The sequence below is a fragment of the Cygnus olor genome, chromosome 3, assembly GCF_009769625.2.
Source record: "Cygnus olor isolate bCygOlo1 chromosome 3, bCygOlo1.pri.v2, whole genome shotgun sequence".
In the NCBI taxonomy this organism is placed as follows: Eukaryota; Metazoa; Chordata; class Aves; order Anseriformes; family Anatidae; genus Cygnus; species Cygnus olor.
This window is the reverse complement of record NC_049171.1, coordinates 37,155,814-37,182,846: the sequence shown is the minus strand read 5'-3', so window position 1 is coordinate 37,182,846 and position 27,033 is coordinate 37,155,814. Positions and strand designations below refer to the sequence as shown.

Genomic DNA, 27,033 nt, shown 5'->3' with positions numbered 1-27,033 from the left:
AGCGGCGGCGCCTGGTGGTGCTGGTGTTACTGCTGCTACTGCTGTTGCTGCTGCTCTTGCCGGGGAGGCTCCGGCGGCGCGTGGGCGGCCGCGGGCAACGGCCTCGGCGGGCGCTGAGGGGGCGGCGGCCATTTGCCGTTAGCCTAAGGCGGGGAGCGTGGGGCTGGAGAGACCTCTGAGAAATAAATGTGAAATCGATGCTGCGCTCAGCTGCTTGTAGTTATCAGAGCATGGGGAATGACAGAGTCGTAGGGCTCCTGGAGGCTGGCTAGTCCTCGGCTAGAGCACGTTGCTCAGGACATACGCTGTGGTTTCAGTACCTCTGCAGGTGAAGGGTCCATAGGTTCTCTGTGGAACCCGTTCTGGTGTTTGACCACCCTCACTGCAAGAATTTTTCTTCTGCTTAATGGAAGCCCTCCCATTCAGTTTGTGCCCTTTCCCTCATATCACAGAATCATCTAGGTTGGAAGAGACCTCCAAGATCACCTAGTCCAACCTCTGACCTAACACTAACAAGTCCTCCACTAAACCATATCAATAAGCTCTACATCTAGACGTCTTTTGAAGACCTTGTCAGTGGATACCACTGAGGAGAATTAGCTCCTTAATTCCTCTACCAGGTGTTTATATACATGGGTGAGAAGCCTCTGAGTCTTCTCCAGGCTAAGCAGCCTCAGCCTCTCCTCATACAACAGGTGCTCCAGTTCCTTCTCCATCTTTGTGGCTTTTATTCATCGTCATGGCAATTGGGCAGTGTCCTTGAGCTGCCTCACACACCGATCCAACAAAGCCATTGGCCTGCTGTGCTACCTGCCCTCAAGTGTTACATTTACCCTTTAGCATCACCTTTTCCATATGGTTCACATCCATTTGTCTTCTTCCACTTGAATACAGGTCATGTGCTAGTAAGGGCATCAGTGAAACCACTCTATTTCATCTGTCTCTCTTCAGGTGGGACTGTGATCTTGGACAGGGCTGTCTCTTTCTATAAACAGTCGTAAAAGCTCTCAATGTTGTCAACTTCATCTCAAAAGTATTAAACTGATGCTTATGTATCATCATAATCAGAAAATTGAATAAACACAATGGAAAGTCAGGAACCTGCCTTCTCCTACTAATTCCATTGATGTTGAAAAGGCAGTGTGACTCAGACTTTTTGTTTGTATTTCTTAGGCTTAAATAAAATTTAGTGCTCAAATTCCCTCTTAAAGAAGGAAACCTCATGTAGCTTCCACCTCATCTCCTGTGCTTTCATCCTTTAAGGAAAGATTAGAGCTGTCTTTGATACCATATGCAGCAGAGACCAAACAAAACCAAATCACGGCTAGACTAGTGAATCAGAATTGTATTTTCTCAAGACTCTTAATGTCAGTTTCTAACACTTACTGGTGAAAATGCAGAATTGGTGATTATGTAGTGCTCTTTCCAGATAAGCTGTGGATCTCTGCAGGTGCACAAACTCCCAGTGAAGATAAAGATATATAATTTTTTTAATTTTTTATTTTAAAAAGGATCTTTTCCCCATTGCTCCTGTCATTTCATTCTCTGTCTCTTCGTGCAAATCATTAGTGTGTCTTCCTGCTTACAGAGCCAGCGGTGGGAATTTGTAAAAGGCAAAGGAATTCAGCTGAGGGAAGTGGTGAGCAGCGTGCATTTGCATTGCAGCTGACCAAAATGAGGATGGAGCTTCATCTGCAGCATCTGCTCTCTTTTGGCTCAGCAGCTGTGGTGTCATCCCAGGATTTAGTGAAACACAGCTAGAGACTGCATTTACAATTAAAGCACAAATTCTGTAGAGAGTCATTCTACCAGTACGTCTTACTTGCCACATCTTTAAATTCATGTAGGCAGTAGCTGCCTGGGTTTTAGCAGCCAAATCAAAGCAACTGCAAACAAAAAAACCTCTTCACTATAGCCTAGTCATAATAGACCACACTCCCACACATCCCAAAAAATACAATTTTGAAAAGGACTACTATTACAGAGTTAAGAACCTTGCAGTTCTTACATATCTCAGGTGGTTTAAATGGAAGGCAACAGAGGGACTTGCCTATACCACTTAAGACAAGTAGGACTATGTTGCAAGAATAAAGTCGTTGTGTTGCACTTGTACCTTAGTAAAAATGTTACAAAGAAACAAACTTTGAACGTATTTACCATTTTTCTGTACTACATTCTCAAACTTCTCAAAGTTGCAGATCTGTAAAAAGGCTGCCCTAGTGAGCTTTCCAGTGCTGTTGATGGCTAAATGTACTAACAAATTCAGCGTTCAATGTCGCTAAAAAATAATTTTGATTTTTCTCTCGAACAATGCTGAGCTCCACAATCTGTCATGTTTTAAAAGAAATGGTATTATAGGGGAAAACATATTTTATCCACCTTACAACATGAAACTAAAGTAAAAGGTAAACCTTAAACATTCAGGAATAGAGAGTAAAGTTTTAACATAAGCCACCCATGCATGTTTGATTTCATTCATATTAGTAGAAATTAGATGTAAATCTACAGATAAATGTAACAATAAAAAAGCGGTTGAGTAATGAACTATATTTGTATCTTTTAAAAAAATATACCACTTTCTTAAGTGATATTTTTTTAATGAAATTAGTATTAAGTTGAGGTTGCAGGAAACTATTGGGAAGCCTTGCACTATGCAAGTGGAATAGCTTTCTGAGATATTCTTCTTGTCCATAGTAGCATTAGGAGAATTCACTTCTTCCATTGTACCACGTCAGCACCCTTCTGCTCACCTGTTACTGAAAATGCTGTCTCCCTTCCAGTTTGATTTTGAAACTCTTAGTACCATTCCTCTGTTAGAATAAATAAATAAATAAATTTCATGGTATATTCTATTACAGTTGTGTATTTACAATTAACATTCTTTGGATAAGTTTCATTGTCTTGAACATTGCATCTGTTAGTGATGTTTTCTTTTGGTAAAGGAAATTTCCTTCCTATTAAAGGTAGATCAGAATTTAAGCATTATTCCCACATCAGCTACATAAAAGTTAAGTGTCAAGTATCAGCTGATCCTGAGTATTTCCCTTTTAAGGAAGGCACAGAGCTGATAAAGTTCTTTCGTAACATCAGTTATGTCCTTTACTGATAGTTTTGCCCTTTAAAATTTATTCAAAATGACAATTTTCTAGCATATATTCCATTTTTCTTTGTGTGACCTTCATTCTGTTTTCCTCTCTCAAAAGCCTGAATGTTCTGAATTACCTTGTAATAATTAAAAAATAAATAAATCAAGAAAGATCATGCCTATGCCAGTTTACCACCCATAGCTGTTTAAAATCTGAACCAGCTCAGACCCCATCTAAATGCTTATTGGCTTTTTAACGTAATTTTCTTACCTGAACACAGTGTAGATGCTACATGTAACTTGCAGTTATTTTTATTCACCAAACTTATAATCTAATTCTAAAAATTCTTTACAGTTGTTAGACATGCCCTATTTCCCTTAAAAATACATTGTGATATTTAAGCTTGGAATAAACTAATGCCTTTTTTTTTTTTTTTACTGTCAGTGGTTAAAATGTACAGCCCTCTTTGTCAGCCAGCAAATATCCGTAATCAAATTCTTGAACAGTTGTCCCGCCTCCAACACTTGCGGTTACCTCTCAGTTAATTTTAAATTCTGAAAAGAATAAATTGCCTCCAATACTTAGAGCCTGTCCTTCAATTTGGTACCAGATTAATCTTGTGACAGCCTTTATGGTCTTTTGCACATCTGTGGCAAGCTACCTAGCCTAGATTTTCTCATCTTGTCCTCTTGCTAATGTGTTAGCACAGCATTGCTCTCCCTTGGTGTGTTGATCACAGAATAAAATCTTTACATCTGGCATGTTTCATCCTAATTTATGGAGCACCTTCCCTCGTTCCCAGCACAGTTCCTGTTTCCCAAAGCAGCAGAGTTGCAGAGTTAAAAAAACAACAGCAAAACAAAACACTCAAAGATTTGCAGTTTGTTATTCTATGCAAAACAAGGAGGGGAGGGACAAGAAGACTTCGTTCTAAGAAATTCTGGGTACTGTATTCTAAGTATGTTGGTTATGAGGCATCTTTATTCCAGCAAAACTATTCGTAAATCACAGGCATTATATCCCAGTTTATTCTACAGATTACGATTCTATCATTTTTAGCAAAATACTCTGCAGCACTTGCATAGCACAGCATCCGTAAGTAACAACACAGAAATGTGCTCCATGTCACTGAAATTTGATAAGCTACAGCATGTAGTTCAAAGCTTACCAGAACGTCATGTTCATCCCCTATACTTGATATGCCACAGCAACTGCTAGAAATCACAAGTACGACTAGCTGCCCTAAGCAATAGCTCTTCCAGGTTATGTATTGTTTGTTTTACAGACTAAGAAACAGATAAACATAGATATAATTTACTCTGACTGCACTGAATCTGCTGTGCTGTGCAGAGGACCAGTGTAGTTGAATTTGAGGCAGTTGTATCTTTCTGAGAACTCCATACTGAAAAGGAACCAGGGACCCTAACTTCAATTCTCCCTTTGGATATCTGCTCAGGCTCACAAGTGCTCACAGACCCTGCCACTGAAATACAAGTGTCCCTGAAGTTGTCTGTAAGGAACTGACTGTGGTGAAGCTGGAGGAAAGGAAATCTTTCCACTGGAGGCATCACCACACATCCAAGTGCAGTTCTTTCTGCACCTCTCTGTTCTCCCTTCATATATATTCTTCACTTTGGTGGGAAGAGCTGCCTAGCATATTAATATTGGAATGCCTTGCAGGTATTAACACAGAGGTTTAGATAGTCTTTACTTCACCCAATTCCCTGTTCAGTCCATGTTCTGCCTCTTTGAACTGAAGTCATACTTCAAGCAGGCCTGAAAATGGTGCACTCTCTTCTGAGAGGATAAATGGGAATGTGCTCAGACATGTGGATCACTGCAAAGACAGGAGATGAAAATAATTCTTCACTCTCAGACATTGCAGAGATGATGTTCAGTTATTCATTTGTTGGTCTTATTAAAAAGCTGTCATATTCTGATTGCTCCTTACTTAGAGTAGGTTGTGAAGCTTCAGTCAAGCCCAGAATCTGTAGTATTACCCTTCCTGTTGGCTATTCCTTTTGGCTTCTCCTTAGTAGTGGAAAATACATAACCTACAGCATATATCACTCTCTGCCAGAAACATGTTTGCTCATAGAAGATTCACAATAACATGATCACCGCTGTACAGAGGATCTTTACTAACCAGGGCTGTGCCTCCTGAGAAATAGCATCATTTAACTACTACACAGTTCACCATACAAAATTATTACAATACTTTCTGTGAGGCATCTTAAGCTGCATGAGAATTTCTTTTGTTAGATAAGCTGATATAATCAGAACAGGCAACCTAACATGCACAGAGAATTTCTTCTGGCCTGAAATAGATAGAAGGTACATCAAATCTAACCACAAACTGAATGAGATTTTACCTTGATTGATGTTAATCAGTTAAATGGTTTGGAAGAAAAGGTGACTGATACCTGTGAAGTAGAGATGGATACTAGAAAGAGATAAGGTTGCAAGGTTGGTAGTTCTAAAAAAAAATATATATATATATATATAGTATTTACTCTCTGGTAGATCTATAAGGGATAAGACAGGGGTAGGAGGTAGGCAGAAACAGTATATACCACAAAACCAATGTTCTTTTGAGTCAGTGGTTTTCAGTGTGCAGTAGAGTTATGAACTATAGTCGCCAGACTCATCTGGTTAAGGTAAATAACTTAAGGGCATGAAAGAGGTGAAAGGAGCACTTCTTTGTGAAAATATTGACAGGATGAAAATAACCAGGTATTGTTCTGTACTGATTGCACAGTAGCAATTTGGTCCCTTTAAATTTCATACACAAACAGAACCACTTCTATAAAAACAGCAACTGGCCAACATAACCAGTACAAAACAGTCATTGTAAAGACAACATTAATATAAGAAGGAAATGCATCACATTTTGGGGGAGTCCCTTAAATACAGCTTTATTTAAATACAGCTATACTGCAAAAACAGACCCTGTTTATAATACCTGTGCAATTGTCATCTAGAACTCCACTGGCAGGTGCATGGAAAATGATGCATTCAGAAGTGAATCACCATCTCTAGTGAAAGAAAAGATCCTTGAGGGGACAAATCGCCTCCCTACCTCCAGGTGATTCATAGGGACTCCTAAAATGTTAAGGGTTTCCATTTGTTTTAGACACTTAAAGTACCAAACATAACTTTAGAACTCATATCTCATTTAACCTCCAATGAAAATGCTGCTTTTTAACAGGTTCGCTGTTTTTTTGTTTTGTTTTGTTTTGTTTTAAATTTAAATCCCCAGTTGGTATAATACCACAGCACACTGAATTCTGAATGTAACATTTTGGCTTTTAGCCACCTTCAGCTTTGAAGAAGTTTTCTTTGATAGAACTTTAGATATACTTCCACAATGATACTTTTTTTAGCCTTTAATCCCTGTGAGTCACGTCTCTTCAAAGAAATAATCTTTCAGTTTAGACTACGATGGTTCTCAGAAATAGCTTTTAATACTTAAGTAAGTGCTATTTGAATAGCCAAGTACCTTTCATTTGGAAACTCAAACTTTTGGCCAGCTTCAAATCTGACTCTTGATTTCAGCAAAGTGTTTTTAAGCTGCTTACCATGCCAGAGAGAAGACCACACTGTTTTATCTTCTGCATGATGAGAACCAGAGTGCCCCAGAGGCCAAACAATTTCAGCAGATGGAGAGCGTGGAGAATAGGTATGATCAATGTAGGAAAACTGCTGGCCAGTAGAAGGGCAGAAAGTCAGAACGTTTTACCAGTAACTAAGTGATAAGTATTCATTCTTGCTCCTTCAGAAAAGGCTGCTCCCATCAGAGGGCTTGTTTCTAAATTGGAAATGCTGAATGTGCTAACCTGAAGGCCTTTCTCCACTGAGGATTTGGCACTGGGATCATCCAACCGTACGAATATGATATATGGAAAAGTTCTGCCCTGCAGCATTGAAAACGTTGCTGTGCAACAGGTAGCATGAAGCCTTATTTCAGTTAAAGTATCTTTTTGGTCAGAGACTCTGCAAGTACAGAATTTAAAAGTCTGTATTCAATAAAAAGATTTTGTGTCCATCCGAGATCTTTCTTTGGTAGGGAAAGAAAGCTCATTTAGGTCAGTCCAGTGACTTTGCCGGAGCTAATAAAAGCAACACCTTTGTGTTTCCAAGTCAGTAGTGTTTCTGCAGTGCCCACTGGCCACTTGTTCTAAACTGGAACTTAGTGGAGCAGAAGAGAATGGACAGAGGGGGATGCCACAAGGTTCAAGAACAATTCAGCCCTCTGTGTATTCCAGACAAACACATCCATTACCCTTCTCAAGAAAGAGTAAAACAAAAACCACCACCACAGGAACATACTATAGTCAAATGTACGGTTTAGAAAACTAAGCTAAAATGTGAATACCAGGTATGTTTAAACTGTTAAATATTTAAAAGCCCTCCTGTGACAGTAGGCGTGATATGCTAATTCTCATGCTGGGTTGGTCTGCAAGAAGGGAGTGAAGTTCAAACTGCTCAAATAATATAAATAATAGGAAGCTTTATGGAATCATACCATACACCCTATTAATCAAAAGAAAATCAGGTTTTAGTACTTAAAAAGACATTATTGTCCTAAATTGGCATCAACTTGACAGGGATACAATTGTGAAACAATTCACAGTGCTGGTTTTATGATTAGTGTGGGTGGAAATGATACGTCTGAAGTCTGCTTGTGAGAGACACAATTAATGTTGAGGTGCTTCTCACCAGCAAGACCTTATTATTAACTTCTTCTCCCTTTTGCTTATCTTCAGGAAGAATAGTTTTTGAATTACACAAGAGGAATTGAAAACAAAACTGTTAACAGCCCTAAGTCATTCTTACAACTCAAGTTCCTGGCATATGTAAAAATGTAATAAGTAATTACCTTTTTAATAAGTCTGTTACGCCAATAATCAAAAGTGGTGGATGTCCTCTGAGCTTGTAGAATACAACGTTCAGGAAAAAGCTTGACATCCAAGAAAAGAAAGCCAAGGAACTCCAAAAAAAAAGTTGAAGAACTTCTGTTCCTTTTTTTTGTTGTTGTTGTTTGGTTTTCTGTTTATTTGTTTTGTTTTTAATATAAGCCTTGGCAGTAGTTCCAGATTTTGAAGTTTCATTGTGTGAACATACTATGAGTCCAAACAATGGGGCAGACCCTGTCCTGAAGTACATAGAGATTAAATGGGGCAGGGGAAAAGTTATAGCATGATGGCCAAATAGAGAATGAGAAGGCCAAAGTTGAAAAATATAGTCGCATTTTGTGTTCGGGGAAAGACAGACAGACACCCCAGCTATAAATCACAAAGGAGAAATATGAAAAGGTACTAGAAAGTCTCTACCTAAATCTTACCTTGTGAGTATGATTAAGCCTTCCATCATTAGCAGTGAGAAAGTAAATTGATGATAGATGTATCCTGTCAAGGATTAGTTTAATTTGGTATCAAGTATTTTTCTGACTTTCCAGGAGGAAAAGCAAGTCCAATATAGAAATACAATATTTAAACTTAATTTTCTTACCATCTTTACAGAAGTAACACGGGCACAAAAGCATGATATGCTGGGAGAGCAGAAAACTGAAGATACCAGCACAATCCCATGGTTAAGAACACCTCCCAGATTTTAAGGGCAGATAGACTATCCTTTCTTTCTCTCTCATCTAAACTATGATATAGCTGCCTTTGCTGCAAGCCAAGCCTGATGTTGAGGAAGCCTAACTACCTCAAACCTGTGGTCACAGACATTTACACCCCACGTCTGAAGCATCGCTTCAAGCTCACTTAAGAGTCTCTGCACTATGAAAACTTTGGCTAATCTGTAAAATGCTGACTTGAAATTTCACTGCCAACATTACTGGATTGAAATGGCAGCTTCCACTTCAAATCAAGCTGTGTGAGTTTCTGAAGCACTGGCTGTACATGCCAGGTAAGTGAAACAACTAGAAAGAAAACAGAAGCTAACAATGTTGATCCCAAGTTACAAGCTCTCCACCACTATGCTTACATTGTTCATAATAAGCATATTTCAGCTAGCACCACCTGATCTGGTAAGTACACACAGCACTAGTTTCTATCCCCAAAGTTGTGTCTGTGTGGCATTGAAGCTGACTCATTAGCCTTGTCTCTTACGTGGCTCATTATTCCTAACACAGAGCCATACCAGCATGGCTGCAACATTTTACTGTCACAGCGGTAACTCATTCCACACATACCTGTCAATATTCTCTGCAACATCTGATGGTATACTAATCCCTAGCATGTATAAATAGTGTAGCAAATCATAAAACCTGCCAATAACTCATATAGGATCGGATCATACCAGTACAAAGATGGTACAAAGCATCTGTCTTCAATAAAAATCATGGAGCTCATGAAAATAAACAGGCATGGCCACATACGCAGAGGTTTGGATTCTAACCACAGCCGTGAACAGTGACTCTCAAAGCCCTGGTCTTCAAGTGCTAGCTGCTTTGGGATGACCAGTCTAGGGATGCCAACATGTAGGTCAGAGTCATGCAGGAAAGAACGTTTTCAAGTACTGTCTGTTTTTGGTTTCTGGCTTAGCCATGGACTACTTGGGCAAAGCACTTCAAATCTGCGCCTCAGTTCCACATCACCCAGTGCCTTGGCAGTGGGAGAGCTCCACAGGGAGGCTTAATATCAGGCTCAAATAACTGTACAGACTGTAACTACAAATCATTTTCTTCTGTGCTTAGAGATGACTTGCCCAAATTGCATTCTGAATGAGGGAGGATAGCGAGATCTCTATCTTTTTTCCCAAGTCCAATGATAAATTTTCCCCCTATGGTTTCATTTTTAAATTAAGGCAATTTTAATCCATCAATTTTCCTCTTTCTATTTCATTTCCAGCCTCTTGGCATTTTCCTTTCATCCTTTTTCTATCTTCTTCCAAATTTGTTATGGTTTTTACTGTCTGATTAAATTTATTTAGGGCTCCACCTATCACTTGTTTATTGTCTGACTCACTTGCTCTCTTCACTCTCCTACTATTTGATGCTTAGTACACATTGTACTTCCCAGCTTCAACAATCTTTTCTCCATCTTTCTTGGCCATTGTCCAGTATTTTGCATATGAATTGTTTTCATTCCATAAATTTTCCCAGTGTCATCCATTAGTGTTGGAAACCTTTCACTATGCTAAACTGGATAGGAAAACTGAAGAGTCATCATAGGATGGCTGATAAGATTCTCAGCCAAGAAACAGGCTTTGTACAAACACTCCCCCAACTTTCAGTATGCCAGTTCAGCCACTACATTTGATTCTTTTCTGATACCAAATGCAAAATTTGAAAAGACTTTTCCCAAATATACATATACGTATCTCAAAAGATGCAAGGAAAATGGGAATAAGTTCAAATCAGGTCTCAGTGCAAGAGTATTTTAGTGGATTATATAACTGGCTGTATCCTTGTGTGGTGGTTTTACCCAGCTGGGGAGCTGAGCTCCACCACAATCACTCTCTCACTCCCCCTCCTCAAAGGGAAAAGGGGACAAAATATCCCCTTGGACTGGGAGCTCAAGAGTTGAGATAAGGACAGTGAAATCACTCAGCAGTAATCATCGCAGGCAAAACAGACTCAGCATAGGAAGATTAATATAATTTATTACCTACTACTAACAAGCTAGAGAAGTGAGAAACTAAAAACAAAAAACACTTTCCTCCCATCAACCCTCTTCCACCTCCTCTCCCCAAGCGGCACAGGGGAACGGGGAATGGGGGCTGCGGTCAGTCCCTGATGCTTCGTCCCTGCCACTCCTTCACGGTCACTCTCTGCCCCTGCTCCCCGTGGGGTCCCTCCCACGGGATGCCGTCCTGCCCGAACTGAGCCTGCGGGGGCTGCCCACAGGCAGCAGCTCTTCAAGAACTGCTCCCACACGGCTCCGTGCCACGGGGTCCATCCCCCAGCAGCAAACTGCTCCAGCACGGGTCCCCCACGGGCGGCAGCTCCCCCCAGACCCCCTGCTCCTGCATGGGCTCCTCTCCACGGGCTGCAGCTCCGGCCCGGGGCCTGCTCCTGCGGGGGCTCTCCATGGGCCGCAGCCTCCTCCAGGCCACATCCACCTGCCCCACCGGGGGCTCCTCCACGGGCTGCACCGTGGAGATCTGCTCCATGTGGGACCCGTGGGCTGCAGGGGGACAGCCTGCTCCACCAGGGGCCTCTCCACAGGCCACAGGGGAACTGCTGCTCCGGCACCTGGAGCACCTCCTGCCTTCCTGCAACACTGACCTGGGGGTCTGCAGGGCTGCTTCTCTCCCATTTTCTCACTCCTTTCTCCCAGCTGCTGTTACACATCAGTATTTTACCTTCTGCTCTCCCAAAGGCCCATCCAGTGTCACTCCCTGGGTCAGCTCTGGCCAGCGGTGGGTCCCTTTTGGAGCCAGCTGGAGCTGGCTCTGCTCTGACATGGGGCAGTTGCTGGGTGCTTCTCACACAGGCCACCTCTGCAGCCCCCCTGCTACCAAAACCCTGCTATGCAAACCCAATACACCTTACTGAATACAGGTGTCTTGAGAACTATGAGAAATGGTTTCCTCTGCAGGGAAAGGGGAGGGAAACGTGGGATTTAGTGCCTAGTGGAGATGTGTCTGTCTGCAATTGGGTGAAACATGATCTGCAGGCACCATTTCCCATCCGTTGTCCTTTGACTCTAAGCCAAGATTACCTGAACACCCTGGAATTGGTTTCTGAATAGTTAAGGAAGATGAATCATGCCTCTTACCTTTCTGTCACCCCAGCTACCTCTGAAGATGGAATACCTTTCCATTCCTTGGTGATTTACTTTGAAGGCAGAGCAACAATGGCAATCTACTGAAAAAAAAAAACAGATGCATGGGTGTGGGGAAATTCCCTTTCCTACATTGCTTAACTATGGGCATAGTCCCAGTTTTGGGGCACTCTTAATTAGAATCTGAATAAAAAATTCAGGCTCACAAACCGTGTGATAGCAAGCAGACTACATTGCTATGCAACAGATGAAGTGTTTCAGTTCAAACTTTCCTTATAATTTTTCTTACCCAGAAGGAAAGAGTAGTATTAGATTTACTTCTGGATGAGGTGGGATTTTTTGGTTTGGTTGGTTGGTTGGCTTTTCCCCCTTGCTGTTAGGGATATTATAACACTCATAAAGGAACAGGGAATGTTGTACAGCTTACAGTTTTCCGCTCCCAGTGTGAGGGAAAAAAAAAAAAACCTTAAGTTGAGATGTAAGCAAAAAGAAGCTGCAGTTCTGTTAAATTATTGCTTTGTTAACAACAAGAGCATCCTTTTTGCCTACCTACTGATGCCAAGTTTAACTCACAGATACTTAAAGTTTACACTCTGGGTTTTTCAGCTACTAGACTCATACACAAAGATATTCTGTCTTATTTAACAACAAATAGCTGTCGTCCACTCATCTGCTTGTTGAATATGGTTATTTATCAGCCAGGTTAATGGGTACTGGTGTAACCCAAGTGTCTGAGTACTGACTAACATATAGCAATGGCAGATTTGTAAGTGTTAGTTTTTAGAAATAACTACAGCATACAATTTATAATAAATCAGAAAAGTCTTAACGTCAAAACCACCTGATGAAAAGGTTGTGTGTATGTCCTGGTGCTCAGCACATTTTAACTATTTCAGCCTTTCCTTGCCATCACCCCATCTCTTTGTCCAGACTCCTTTGCTGTGTCTGCTTTGTCCAGACCCCTTTGCTGTGACCCTTTTCACTCTGGAGAAGGTTGTTTCAATTACAAATGGGAAGGGAACATAGAAATAAAATTGATAGCAGTAAGTCCCAGGAAAACACTGACAGCTGCATATCTACCCCAAACTAAGGGTCACCTCATCACTGAAGGCTCTTTGGGGAACAGTATTCAAGAACAGTTAGCTCCAGTTTGGCAAGACTTAATAAACACAATTTCAATAGTCTGCACTACAGGAAATGATCACTTTGGAAAAAATATCTCATCTTGAAAGAGAACAGCTAAAAGGAAAACTTCTTGCAGATCTCTTCAGTGGCAACCTACCACAGTTTGATTTACAGGAGTATCACACACTGCACAGCAGATGATAGCGATTTAAATATAAATATCAAGCTGGTGTTTCCTGAACAGCAATAATAGCAATTCCAGCCAAGTAGTTTTATTTACCAGATGTTTCAGAAAGTGTCTTGCACACCTAAGGAATAAAACCTACTATCAGACAGTGAGAAGAGGTGCATAGTATCAGTGATAAAGCTGTGACAGTAGGTTATGGAAGCAAAGAGCAACAATAAGCAGAGTCTTGACACATTTGATCTGTTAAGTACCTTACTGAGAGAGAGGAACGAAACAGAGTCATGTAGAGTAGTGGGAATAAATATAATACAGCTTTCTGGGAGGTATGACTGTACCTCAGAAGGAAGACATTTGGAATCTAGCCTCTTGCAGAGGCACAGAGGCTATTAAATGAGAAAAAGAACAACTGTAGGTGGACACGTTGTACAAGATACACACCTTAAACTTCCAGGCCTTTTAATAGATCAGAATTTCTTGACAGCCAGTATAAAACAGAATGTCGAAGAATAGATGTAAAGGTAAAGTAGAACCATACTACAGGAAGAAATCTTTCACCTCTCAGCCCAAGCATACCTTACCACTGGCTGTGGCTCTAGGTTGCTTACTGTCTCTTATCCAGCTGAACATAGTTTAATATGATCTCAGTGCAATAGCAGAGACTTTGTTTTAGAAGACGATATACATAGAAACTGCTTTCTGCATGTACGGTATATACAGCTCAGATTCTTGCACCTACCTGCACCAAAGCTGAAACAAAGGTCCCACACCCACTGCTCCCTGGGGTTCATGCAGATGGTTGTGTGTATGCTTGGAAATGCTCCTTGGGGTGAGAGAATTCACTTGCCACCAAAGAGCTGAATTCATTTTAAGAAGTCTGTGCTTCCTAGGTAATGGGAATGCTTTTAATCATTTCTTCCTTTTCTTCCATGAGAAAAAGGACTTAAATTATACCATTCAAAGAGCATCTGTGGTAATTATACTTCTGCAATACAGAACAGATTATTTTCACAGACAAGGTAGTTTTTATTAAAAACAGTTCTAATATTTGTTTTCAAGAACAACCTAGACTTGAAAAAAATGCCACTGTTAAAGAAGAAACAAGGAAGATTTCAAACAAATTAGTAATTGGATTAAATTCTTTCATGCCAAAAATCTTTTTCCCCAATGGCAAAAGGGGAGGAAGAAGACATGCATTTATTGCGTAGGTTCATCAAAACAGTCCTTTGCAGGCCCAGTTGACAGCAAGAGAATGTGCATTCAGGGCCTGACCTCAGGATTATAGAAGCTGAAGGAGAAAAGAAAAAGCTAACATTTATCACCTTGGCATCACCCCTGGATCTGTGCAGGCACATTACAGGATTACATGCCAATTCGTTAATCATTTATTAATCATTTTATTTTAAAAGCACTTCTTAGGGCATCACATTCCTATCTTTAAACATCCTTGTGAACATGTCAGCAAAATAACACCCACTGGTCAAAACATTTGCATTCATTTCAGCTCTTTTCTCTGGTTATCAAGCTTGGCATTTTTTTCAAGAAATGCTCTGAGGCTCTGATTTCTGTTTTCAGACAGATACTGAAGAGCCTTAGTCAACTTCAGGTAAGTGCACCGCAGCTCTCTTTGTTGTATCAGGCTAGTTTTAACTACCAGCCAGGCTGGTAAGTACATTCAGTGCCAGCACAGACATATATACAGTCGACAGTGTTTCTTCAAAAAGGATTCACCAAGATCAGTGTGCTCAGTAGGAAACGAGCTAGCTGATAATGCTATAGATGCACATGAAACTGGGCCCTCTCAAAAGGCACTACATGAGGGAACACCATGTCCCCTGAGAGTCACAGCCATGATGCTTCACCTGAATTTAGTTCTCTGTGTCTATGCCAGCACAGTCCCAGGGCAGAAGCCCTACTTGCACTGCTTTAAGTTCATGGGCTAGTCACTGCTGCTCTACAGCTCAGTGGTCACAAATGCTTTGAGAAACAGGATATTCCAACCCTGCTGCTACACAAGCAGAAGAGACTGAAGGATGAAGCATTTAAGAATGACGCCCTACTCACTAGTGGCTATTAGGTTTCTTACCCCATAGGAGTAGCATTTGCAGACTGAGCAGTGTCACAAGTACTAGGACAGACACTAGCACAGGGCCAGCCAGTAGTTTTCACCAGTGCCTAGGAGCTGACACTCTAGTTGCCTAGTTGCTACAACCATTTTCACTGTCTTGCCTCACACAAACCTGGGTTAGAAAGAAGAGCTCTCTCACTGAACCTTACAGTCAGGAGCATCCTTTTCAGTTTTGAAGGGATGGATGACTAGTGGACATAGAACTAGGCTAAGGCAACTATCACTCAATTTGTTCTTCCAAAAGTCTGAAACCAAAGCATCTGCTGAGGTACAAGAAACATAGGTCGCATTCTTATTTGGTCAGGATAATCCCTTTCTGAAAACACTTCCAAACCTCAAGCACACAACCGTAAAGGAGAAACCCCTGTGCCTGAGTGATGGGTTTATTCTTCATGAGCCATGCTCACCTATCAAGCAGCACATGTTAAGAGATACTCCCAGATAGCCCTTCTTTTCTGGGTCTAGTTCTGTCAGCCCCTTCTTGTAGTGTTCAGGTTGTGCTCATGTCCCTGTGCACAATTCACAAATATTGCTGCCATGCTTAGAATTAGATTAGCTCTTAATGGCTTTTCCAAGAGGAGATTGCACTACACTCAAATATGTATACAATCATTAGTTATTGATTAAAATTTCACTCTGTGGGTTTCACTGTAGACAGCTTAGAAGAATAAAACTTCTGAATTTACCTTTCATGCATACTCCCTTGAGTAAATAAAATTTATTTGCACACACCACCACAATACCAGCCTACGTGGAAGAGAAAACAAAAGCAAACATGCTTTTACTTAGGAAGTTGCTTGGACTGCCAAGAACACTGCATGTCATTAGCAATACAACTATGTCCAGAATACGGACAAAAATTGCACTATGTGCCTCTTTCTGTAGGAGTCTGCCCACCTGAGACATACTCTGGTCTTGGCAGTGTCCTGTTCAACTGGGCACAACACGCTTCTTTTGACTTTATTCCCAGCAAGAAGTATCTAAAATTCGCATTGTTCTGGGTGGCAAACAGACCATTCCTGGCACGTTCCAGCTATGTTCTCTCTTAAGGTGCCTTAAGACACCTTAAAACCAAAAAACTCTGGTTTGTACAGTCTATCAGATCAGGACACCTCACTGCCATGCCCTGACACACTGTTTGGCTTTCTAATAGGTCAACCTGTTTTAGTATGATCAAACCTGCCCAGCTGCCTCAGATTATGGCTTCCAGCGTAAAAACTGCAGCTCAGTGACACCAGGAAGCCAACCACTGTGACGCAGCACAGACAAAACCAGGAGCATTAAATCTACTGCCCAGTTTTGCTGGAGGACATGTTGGACTGTCAAAGCAGAGTTCATCTTAAGTTCTCTCAATGCAAGCTGATGGGCCGATGAATCTCAACAGGGCTTTGTAGTAGTCAGTATTCATCAAAAGCTTAACAACTGATGGAAATTTGAGTATTTCAAGCAGTTATTTTTAATGGTCCCTTAGCTAGCAGTGTAAAAAAAAATCACTTTTTTTCATCTGACTTGAAGAATGAACAAAATTAGATTTTCTAATTGAAAAACAAGCAGTTATGCACAGGATTCATGGGCTTTATTCACTTCCAACAAAGAATGAAAAGGGAAAGGAGACACACTCAATTCCTTGCAGTTAATCTGAACTACTCATAATAATAAGAAAGAGACTACATAAAAGTTTGGTCTCTATTTGCAAGTTTTGCTATCAAATCGTCATTAGTTATGAAAGCCTAAGTCATTTTTGAAAGAAACAACATAGTACTGGGAAAACTCTTCTGTAGCCATAGATACACACTGACGTTTTATTACAATATTTTTCTTATTTAACTGAGAGAATGCTACATGGATTTAAGTGCTTACCAAGATGTTTTATTTTCATTACAAGGTGTTATCAAGATAGAGATTGCCAAATGTCTTCTTTATACAGACAAGACACCCCATTCTTATGTTCTCAACATGCAACAAAGGGTTGTTGGTTTTTGTTGCTGTTTCGTTTGCCTCTTTTTTTTTTTTTTTAAATCTTAACAAGACATGGTTTGCTGGAAGAGTGCAGATGTTTGACTTGTCCTTCCACTACTGACCACCCTTCAGTAAACACGAGAGGAGGTGCAAACATTTGGCAGGGTCCATCTTTATTGTATTCACCAAGACCAAAGGTGGGTAGGTACCACTGCCATAGCACCAGCATCCCTCACACTGAGAGCTTGAACAGAGCCAAAGCAACCCCCACAGAGCTGCATGGTTTCCAGAATGCAAGACTGGGATGGCTGACAAAATCCCTGGCTGTTACTGAAGAAGAGGACACAGCACTAGTTTGCCAAATACTGTTTTTAACATGTAAACTCGGAAGCACTGATGGCAAGGTTTCTACAGCTTGTGAAAAGAACAACAGGGAAGATACTAAATTATTAAGCTTGTTTCACTGGTTTCAAAATATGTAGAGGAATTTCTGCATATAAGTCGTACTACCCAGGAAATCTAGTATTCAAGACTTCAGTATTCAATATTCTCTACAGGAAAATAATTTCCTAGGACTGTCTGCACAGAAAAAGAACACTGTTCATTTAGCAAGTGTACTGGAGACATCCTATTAATAGACATATTTGTCCTAAGAGAAATGGCATAGAATCTTGATAGGATTGTAGATGGATTTAAAATGTTATTTAAACAATTTTTTTTTTTTTCTACTTTAGCATGCTACCTTATAGGATCTATTCTGCTTTTACTCATTCATCTTGCTGAAGAGCCAAAAGTCGTGGGTAGGGAAAGACCACCTTACATAAAACTGCTGGTGGTTGTGGCATTTAGGAGCAAACCCCTCTCCTCCAAACAGTCTGAGATACCAGAGGCATTAGCTGCACTTCTGTCAAGTAGCTCAGCCTGCTATGGATGTAGGACATAGCTGTTCCTTTAGGCACAAATGGCAATTATTCAAGCTGGTGGGCACTGAGATGGGCACAGCTGCTCCTTATGCCTCATAGAGTTAGCTTTTATGCCCTCCATACTCAGGCACCTACCTTCAGGTTCCTAATTTTTAGAAATCTTGACCCAAAAATGTAAAGCACAGTTACATTTTAAGTATCATTCTGTCCTACCAGTGATCTAAGGGCATCTGTGGAGGCCTTTAATCATTTACATCATTAAAAAATTGCATGAAGTGATCAGTATAAAGGCTTTTTTTCCTTTTCATCTCCCCAACATTTTACATTTAGAGCAGTTACTCTTATATCCCTCGTTGCCAACTTGGAGTATGCATCTGAGCAGCCCTGTCTTGGCTTTTCCTCACAGCGGTCACCATTCGGGGTGTAATTATCACAACTTGAACTGAAGCAGATGACTCCTTTCTAAAGCATTTCGCCTCTGGTTCATCTTTTTTGGAGCTGATGCTTGAAATTGCACTCTGTGTTCTCCCGTACTGCCCTGCAAGTCACGATGAACAGAGTTAAAAGCAGGGGAAGCAGGACTGCTCCCTTCCTTCCGCCAGCCGTGAGCCGTGCAGTCAGCTTAGCAACTTTCTTGCCTCTTTAGAGGGAACGAGGCAGGCATTTCTTCCGACTCTATGAGGAAAATGCTTTCATCATGCTGTGCTCCCAAAAATGTACCTGGTTTTAAATATACATTACCAAAAGCTTCTCTTGCATGACTAAGTCTGGTCACTTTGCACAGCATGCAGTTATTCCTCTGCTACAATCTAGACTGTCATTCCCCTCCCTCCTCCTTGCGTTTTCTCCCAGGTGTATATATGCATATACATCTCTCTGTATTTTCCCACAACCGAGTCAATCTTCTAATTTTACTTGCTTTTAAATTCACTATGACTCTCAACGCATTTTACATGGGTTCTTTACTTCAAGGAGGAGAAAGCACCTCCAAAAGGACCTGGTTCTCTCCCTGCAGATACGGATAGGATTGCCAGCACATATTTCAATTAGAAACATTTGCAAGTTGACTTCAAAAAAATGAAATAAAAATAAAATTAAATCAAAATAAAATTTCCTCTTTAATTTCTACAAGCCCAATCATCAATAACAGAATCAAGAGATCTACTGAGGAGTTACAAAAGAGGACGGGCAAGTGCTCTTCATGATTAAAAGCATAAGGATATGAAGCTGGGGCTTGGAGGAATATTCGTCCATTTTAAGGGTGAATACCCTTAAAATCTGTGTCCCAGGGAACTCTTCACTCCCTTCTGGGGCATCTGGCACTGGCTCCCATCAGATGCAAGGTGTCAACTTCCCAGCCCCACCAGCTCGGCACTTTTCTGCACCTACTCGAAATTCTTACCTGTGTTTCCACAGCAACTCAGCATGCCCGATTTGTTTGGAGACAGTAATCTGTTTCCATAGGAACAAAGCATCCAGGCCTGCCTTGAAACTTCAGCTTAAAACATGAAATTCTGCTAATAAAAGAGAAAAAACTCCAAGGAGATGCATCCAGACTACAACTGCACTAGCAAACATCTCTGCTTCAGTTCACACACTTCTAATCAGATATTTTTATTTTACATTACTAGTGATCAAAGACCTAAATAATGAGACAGGAGTTTTAATGATATTGGAAATTTCATTTCCACACAAGGAGGATGGCCATACATCCAATTGTTTGTAGGTTCAGCAACAGCTTATGGATATTTTTGAAAAATTTTTCTGTCAATGATAACAAAATATGGTGGGGAAGCTGATAGTTCATCTCGTCTCAAACAGAACGGGGCTGCCACATCCCTCCCTCACTAATGCTTAATCCTATTCAAACTAAGAGCAAAACCAAACCAAACCCCCAAAAGCCAACCCACAACACAGGACCCACAACCCAGGACTACTCATGTTAGCCTAAACACTATGGAATTAAGGGTTGGTTATCTCAGAAACATGAGTTGCTCAGATTAGTAATACAGTTATTCACAAATCCTGCATCACTGCATTACTATACCGATCAATCTCTGGTAACTGTTTGCATTCCCATACAGAAGGGCTTTTATACACATGTAGAGGAAAATAAAAGAGTTCTGAGGCAGCCAACTGTGTTTCAGATGTGTAGAAAACATTGTCTGACAAGCATGACCTGAAGAAAAAAGAAAAAAAAGATCACAATGCTTCCACTCCTCCAGCAAAAGCATCATGTATTAGATTAACGCTTAGGCTGGCAGCGCAACTGTTTGACACTGAGGCAGCTCCAGAATAAGCCACCAAAATTTGGGTGTCTACAATCCCACCAGCATCCACGGAGCAACCCAGCTGATTCTGAAGATGACCCCTGCACAGCACAGATGATGCTCAGTACCTTTGTAGGCACCTGAAATACACTCTGGCCTCCAGCAACCGCCCCGGCAGGCTGGAGGCCTTCCAGCTGCCCTGCGAGGTATTTGTCAGTCCTGTATGCAGACCTGGGGCACCACACAGCATCCCAAGTGGCACCGGGGCCTCCGATCTCAAACTCAACAGCTACCGCTCCGAAATGCACAGACTGTATTGATTTGAGCTCCACTTGCTTCAGAGGCAGTTCAGAAACTTCGCTCAACTGCAGACACCTCAGTTTGGCATCTCAGTTTCAAGCTAAATCTTGCCCTGTGGTAATTCTTAAAATACACAGCCAAAACCTCTGAACCATACGGAATGTAATTTTTTAATGATTTTTTTTCTGCCACCCCCAATTTTCCATGTAAATATTTAGCATATAGTAATGTGTAGGAATAAAAGAATGGGAAAATACCTAACCTGGACAAAAACCTGCTATGGTACTTTCAATAACAACCTAAAAAAAAAAAAAAATTGTTCCAACTTAATGCTTATATGAGCCAAGGTAATTGCTTTGCATGTAAAACATGGATATTCATCTAACTGCAGAACACATCACACACAAATTTCATCAACTGGAGCACAAATAAGAGGTAGAACATGTGTTGCTTTCGTCTTCCTGCTGCTACTTTTCTTGCTGCCTATTAAACTGCCTAGGCTCATGCTGGATCAGCCAGAATTTGACTGAAGAACCCGTGGCTGGAAAGGCCTCAGACGAGCTGGGCATCTTGCCTAAAAATCAGCTTGCAAGATAAAAGGTTCAATGTGAGCATAGGGTGGCAAGAGCTACAGAGCTTCAATTCTGAGTTGTAAGCATGAAAATCAAGTTCACTTTTAGTTAGAGTTGTGGCATAGCAGGGTGTGAGGGCTGTACCTAGGTGCACACCCAGCATGCTAGGATTGTGTGATTGAACCTTCACAATTAACTAATTGCCATAGGTGCTCAGCAGCTGGGAATTTGGGACAGGTTTTGAAATTCTCCCAAGCGGCTCCCACTGTATTTCATCCAATTTGTGCTCTTAAAGGTGTTAACATCCAGGGTGGACCCTGCTACAGAACTGATCGAATTGTACATAGGTAAGATTTTGTCAATGGCTAATAGAAATTCTTCCTGCAGGAACAGTGACATAAGACCAAGGAATAGTATTTTCTGCATAGGTAGAATATTTAGATGTTTTGTATGTATGGAAAATATTCAGTAGCAATGTACCATGCGTGTTGTAGAGCATTCACACAGCACCGGGGGCCAGCTGAACTACCAGAACGGAGCAGAGCCACTTTCCAGGGTCTTACCTGGTCCAGCAGACACCAGGACTGCAAAGCTCACTGCAATGCAGGCTCCTGTCACCACCCAGTCAGCGACTGACTGTCCTGGTCAGGAGATCTGATGCCACATGCAAGCATTACTGTGGGCAGAGATGCCACTGTCCAGGAGCATCTGAGCAATCCCAGCTTTTCCTTTGCATCAGCCCTAGTATTCAGCTCACTCCTCCTGGCAAGTTGCATCAATTCAAACTGACGGAGGACTTATCTACCTGGAGAAACAGATGAAAAAGCATGTATTTGAGGAGACAAATGACCTCCTGAAGGTGCAGAGCAGCATACCACATTTTCCAGGAGAAGGCACAGGGGACAGCACCACCCATTTCCACAGCACCCAGCTCAGCCACTTGACTAAACAGGGGCGGTTCAGCTGTTGTAGCTAATTGCCATGGGTTCCTGCTAATGATCATCTTTGGTTTGACCTACTCATTAAATGTGCACACAATTTACCCTTCACAGCTTTATCAGAGGAAAACTGTTGATTCCTGTGCCTTCACTAACACGACTTTTCCCCCCTTATTTGGAATACATGAATACAGTTTCATGCAAACTAAGACATTTCTTTCCAGCTATATTATGTTTACTATTGGCTCTGTAGCTTTCCTCTGTAATCTCTAATCACACAGTTCTAGTCTACTTGGATTTCCTTTTATAAACCCTTTCAGCAGTGTTTTGTCATTTTCATGTATTCATAGCCAGGACCTACATTCTATGACTTTCAACATAGAGAAAAATACATACATGGTGAATTAAAAAAAAAAAAAAAGAAAAAGAAAAAAAAGGCATCACTGAAGAATACTTCACCTTCTATTAGCTTTTCATTCAAAACATGATGGGCAGGTTACTATAATCTTTAACAACAGAATCTGCATGAAAGTGAAATACAGATTAACGGGAATTGTTATCAAGGAAAAAGTAAGGTTTTGGAAACATTCACAGAATTAAAGATTGGTTTAGGTGTGAAGCAACCTAAGGCAGTCTCTGTCCAACCTGCTGCTAACAGCAGCATCAACTGAGATCAGACCAGGCTGCTCAGAGCTGTATGCAGCCAGGTCTTGAAAGCCCCCAGGAGTATAGACTGCATGACGGGCTCTCCCATCCAAGGTACTGGCAAAATCCTGTTCGAGAGCAGTGCTTGAAACATTCACCTGAAGACAAGTGCTTTAGTTCTCCAGCATCTTTTCTAAAAGTCACAGAAGCCACTTGGCAATATGCTTAATAAACACGAGCTCGCACAGTAAAGCAGGACAGTTGCAGGAACGTGCCTGTTGGGTCATATAACCAGCAATAAAGAAGTTTGATTACAGCAGCAAACCAGACTGTAAGCAGCTCTATTTTAACAGCCACGTAAGGCTGTGATGCTACCTAGATATGAACAGGCAGACCATGAGCATCTCTACCTCAAAAAAAAAAAATTATTTGTTAAGACAAATTAATCTTGATTTTAGACATTCAGACCAATGTTCATCGCTTCAGAAAGTTATAAAATTTGTAATCTGCAACAACCCCTTCAGGTATTTGAACGACAAAAGTAAAACCTAAACTTCAGCCACTTTCAGCACTATATCATGCCTAGATTAGAAAGCTGAGATAATGTCAAATTGCCAAGTGTTGCTAAGCTACTCTGTGCAAAACACGTTGTGAGTAATGTGAGCTCTATTCAGAACTACAAAGGAAATCAGAAGATTTTAGAAGTATGATGATTCTTCCTAAATTACATCTTAAAAATCCTTAAAGTGCCTGAAGTCTTGAGTGCCCACCTTGGGTGAAACAAGCAACTCTGCTTATCTGATCGGGAAGTCCACTTGCAAATGAATGTCCTTCCACTTAACTCCAGTAAAGATAATAGATTATAACTGCTTTCAACTGTATGCTAGGTTGTAATCTGGATTTCAATTGTTGCCAAAAGACGTTTAAATAGGTGTTTTCCTAATTGGAAATTCAGATTGCCACGCTTAAAGACGCCCTCCTGATGAGGCCCTCCTAGAAGGGCTACCGGTCACAGGAGGGATATTATCCTTGACAAGATCAGAGCAATGAAGACTGTAAGTGAAACTGAAACATTTGCAGATTGTTCTCCTTTTTGCAAACCACCCAGCTCAAAGGACCACACATTACAGACCCACCTGCAAGAAAAGCACGAGAGCAGAAAATTGCATTCTTCTACAGCACTATTTTATGAAGTAGTGGGTTCGTAAAGAAAAGTTTCTGAAAATTCCCATTCAAATTCTGATTTAGTGTGCAACCTTTATGTCTGTACCTTCCACAAATTATTATTTTGTTGTTGTTTTTTAAAAACTACAAAACCAGAATATAGTATTCTGATGTAAAGGGCAGATATATTTCCAGGATACTGGTAACATGCCTTCTAGTGTAGGACAAACTGTTCAATTTAGAACAAACTGTTCATTTTAACATCTTGTAACGTGAGCCACTGATGTTAAAAGGTCACTGATACAAAATATAAAATGTGTGTCTATCTTAAAATAAGGCAATTGCCGCACAATTTTATAATGCAGGAATTTTTCAAGAAAACTAGCTAAGGGTTATTATGACAAAAGGTATACTTACATGGAGGCTTCTGTGGCTCCTCCAAAAAAAACCAATTTTGCTCAGAAAAAAATGCATGGGAGGAGAAAACAGAGCAAATTTTTCTGCCTTACCAGAACCTCCTCCAGAACAGTAGGAACTACCGATGCTCTGAAACAAGCAAAACATTGTGTTTGTGCAGAATGTGCTTTTTTGTTGTTGTTAATGAAGACCTACTGAATGATTGCATTCTTCATATCCCTTATATTTTACTAGGTGATTTTTAAAAGATTTTTTATTTTTTATAAACAATTCTCTCCTAATGAACATACAAACATTTCTTTGAGCAGCACCAAAGAAATAATCAACTATGCCACTTCATATTGGTTCTTCTGAGCCTGCTTTAATCAGCCTTAGAATATGGAAGTATTCCAGAACTAGAACTGATTTATGTGCAAATCAGGTTTTCCTATAAAAACTAAACAATGGTCTTCCTCACATGTACTAAATGCAACAAAAGTCAAGCAGCTGAGTTTTTAAAATACAACTCACAAACAAATTATTGTTACAGTTTGTCATTCCTTTTCACTATCAATGGTAAACAGCAGCTAACTATAAAACACTAGTATTAATGGATTAAAATGTATAATTGGAATTTCAATCAGAATATCTTCAACAACAAAATATGATGTAAACTTCTTACACACCTTCTTACATACCTTCTAGTGGGAGGTGTCCCTGCCCATTGCAGGGGTGTTGGAATTAGTTGATCTTTAAGGTTTCTTCCAACACAAACTGTTCTAGGCTTCTATATTGTATATTAACTATTTTATTTTTCATGTGCAGAAGAACAAGTATTTTAAGAATAGTCTCTTGGCAGACTATTATTATTAATATATTACACTAGAGTATTTCTTCAAGCTACTATTCTAATTAGGAAAAACATTTACACCTGTACATGCAACAATAATTACGTGAAGAGTCGATCCAAGAACATGTTCCAAACAAAGAGCTGGGAGACTGCAGAGGTCCCTTTTTCCCCATAAAAGATTTTCCACAGAAGTTTCTTGTTTGAGACTGACAACATAGAGATTAAGTCCATGCCTTTTGATAAATGTTTCAAAGTTCCTTTTGGTAAACTAAAACAGGTTTGTTTCTTGGTGAACTACCATCCAGGGATGGCACTGAGCAACATTGATTTCAGAGGCTGTTTCTCTAACATTAACCAGGCCATTGATATAAAAACAGTATAGGACAATACTTTTCTGATGTCACCTTCCATTTCTAGTCTTGTTTCCTAGGAAAATGGAGCTCTTCTCATCAATCTCTGCACAGCACACAAGAGCCTCTTCCCTCTCTCCTTTTCCCATCCAGTAATTCTGAATCTGCAGGTCAGCTTCAACAGAAACTGGGTAGTGTTATCATTTTGCTAAGCACAAACTTACTGTAAAAGTCAATTTAACCAACTGAAAGCTTAAAGTCCATTCTATGTCATGGCAAGTCATTTAAATCGTGAGAAAGGACTGAAAGTCATATCAGTGTTGGACATACCAAAAAAAAATCCACCTTTCAGGAAATAAACCTGTTGCAGTCCCAGAGATGCACAAATTCTTAAAATTATGTCATAAGGTGACGATCCAGCTAAGGAAATATCAGTTACAAATACTGTATTTATTTTATGTACTTTGATAATATTTTTTTTTTAAGCTTACAGAAAATATCAAAGTATTGATCTCTTCCTCTGTAACAATCAGCCACAGAATACAACCATCTGAAGTTGCAAGATGGCACTTCAGGTACTTTTTGAGAACTAGATGCCGCTATAACACAACTGTAGTGCAGATGTTTGAAAAACAAACAAAAAACAACACTTCAAACAGATGAGAATAAATTAAGTTACCCACAATAATTCAGTGACTGTAACTTGCAACAATTAAAACGCCAAAGTATGAAACTTTGCATAAGAATACTAGTTTTGTGTTACTTAAAACAAGTCATTTGACAGGTCTATTCATTCATCCCAAAAGAAAGCAGAAACACTCTCACTATTTGATGCTCAACATGTCACACCTTGTAGGATCATCAGCTTTTTTCTCTTCTGCAGTGGAATGTGATCCCCACAGTGCATTTGTCCAAACAATAAAACTGGTAACTTGATATTTATTCATGGATGATCTCACGCAGGAATCTCCAGCCTCTCCCCTTCAGTAGACCAGCTTTTGATATTCCGTTCTTATCACGAACAGAAACACTTCTGAATTTGGTGCCTGATAGTGACTGCCAATGAATGAACTACAAACTAACTACTGAAGGCAACTGTTCAAATGTTTTCCAAGGTAACAAGTTTGCATATTGAAACCTCCAAGGACGTCACAATATTTTTTTGCTCCTCATTAGTAACATCAGCATCTCAATATTACTCAGCTTTGATTAATGATATTTCCAGGAAAAATACACTCTCAACAAGCCCTAGAATTAGACTGTTCTTTTTCATGTGGACAGAAGCAGCCCAAGATCCAGGAAGTTTACTCCAGCCCCATGATCTGGAAGAACCACCACAGCATAGTACTTCTGCACTCAACCACTTGTTGGATATGCAAGAGCAGCTACCAATTTGGTTCCTTTC

At 40.4% G+C, this 27,033-nt stretch overlaps 2 long non-coding RNA genes across 2 annotated transcripts; one reads left to right on the top strand and one right to left on the bottom strand.

Annotated features, from left to right (window-relative positions):
* Positions 1-51: 51 nt before the first annotated feature.
* On the top strand, positions 52-22,227 carry LOC121067339. The gene is made up of 4 exons (XR_005818245.1): positions 52-572; positions 7,550-7,555; positions 11,458-11,463; positions 22,217-22,227. It is a non-coding gene; the product is annotated as an uncharacterized LOC121067339 (long non-coding RNA).
* On the bottom strand, positions 17,255-19,534 carry LOC121067338. The gene is made up of 2 exons (XR_005818244.1): positions 19,413-19,534; positions 17,255-18,681 (listed from the first exon to the last, which is right to left on the bottom strand). It is a non-coding gene; the product is annotated as an uncharacterized LOC121067338 (long non-coding RNA).
* Positions 22,228-27,033: the final 4,806 nt, after the last annotated feature.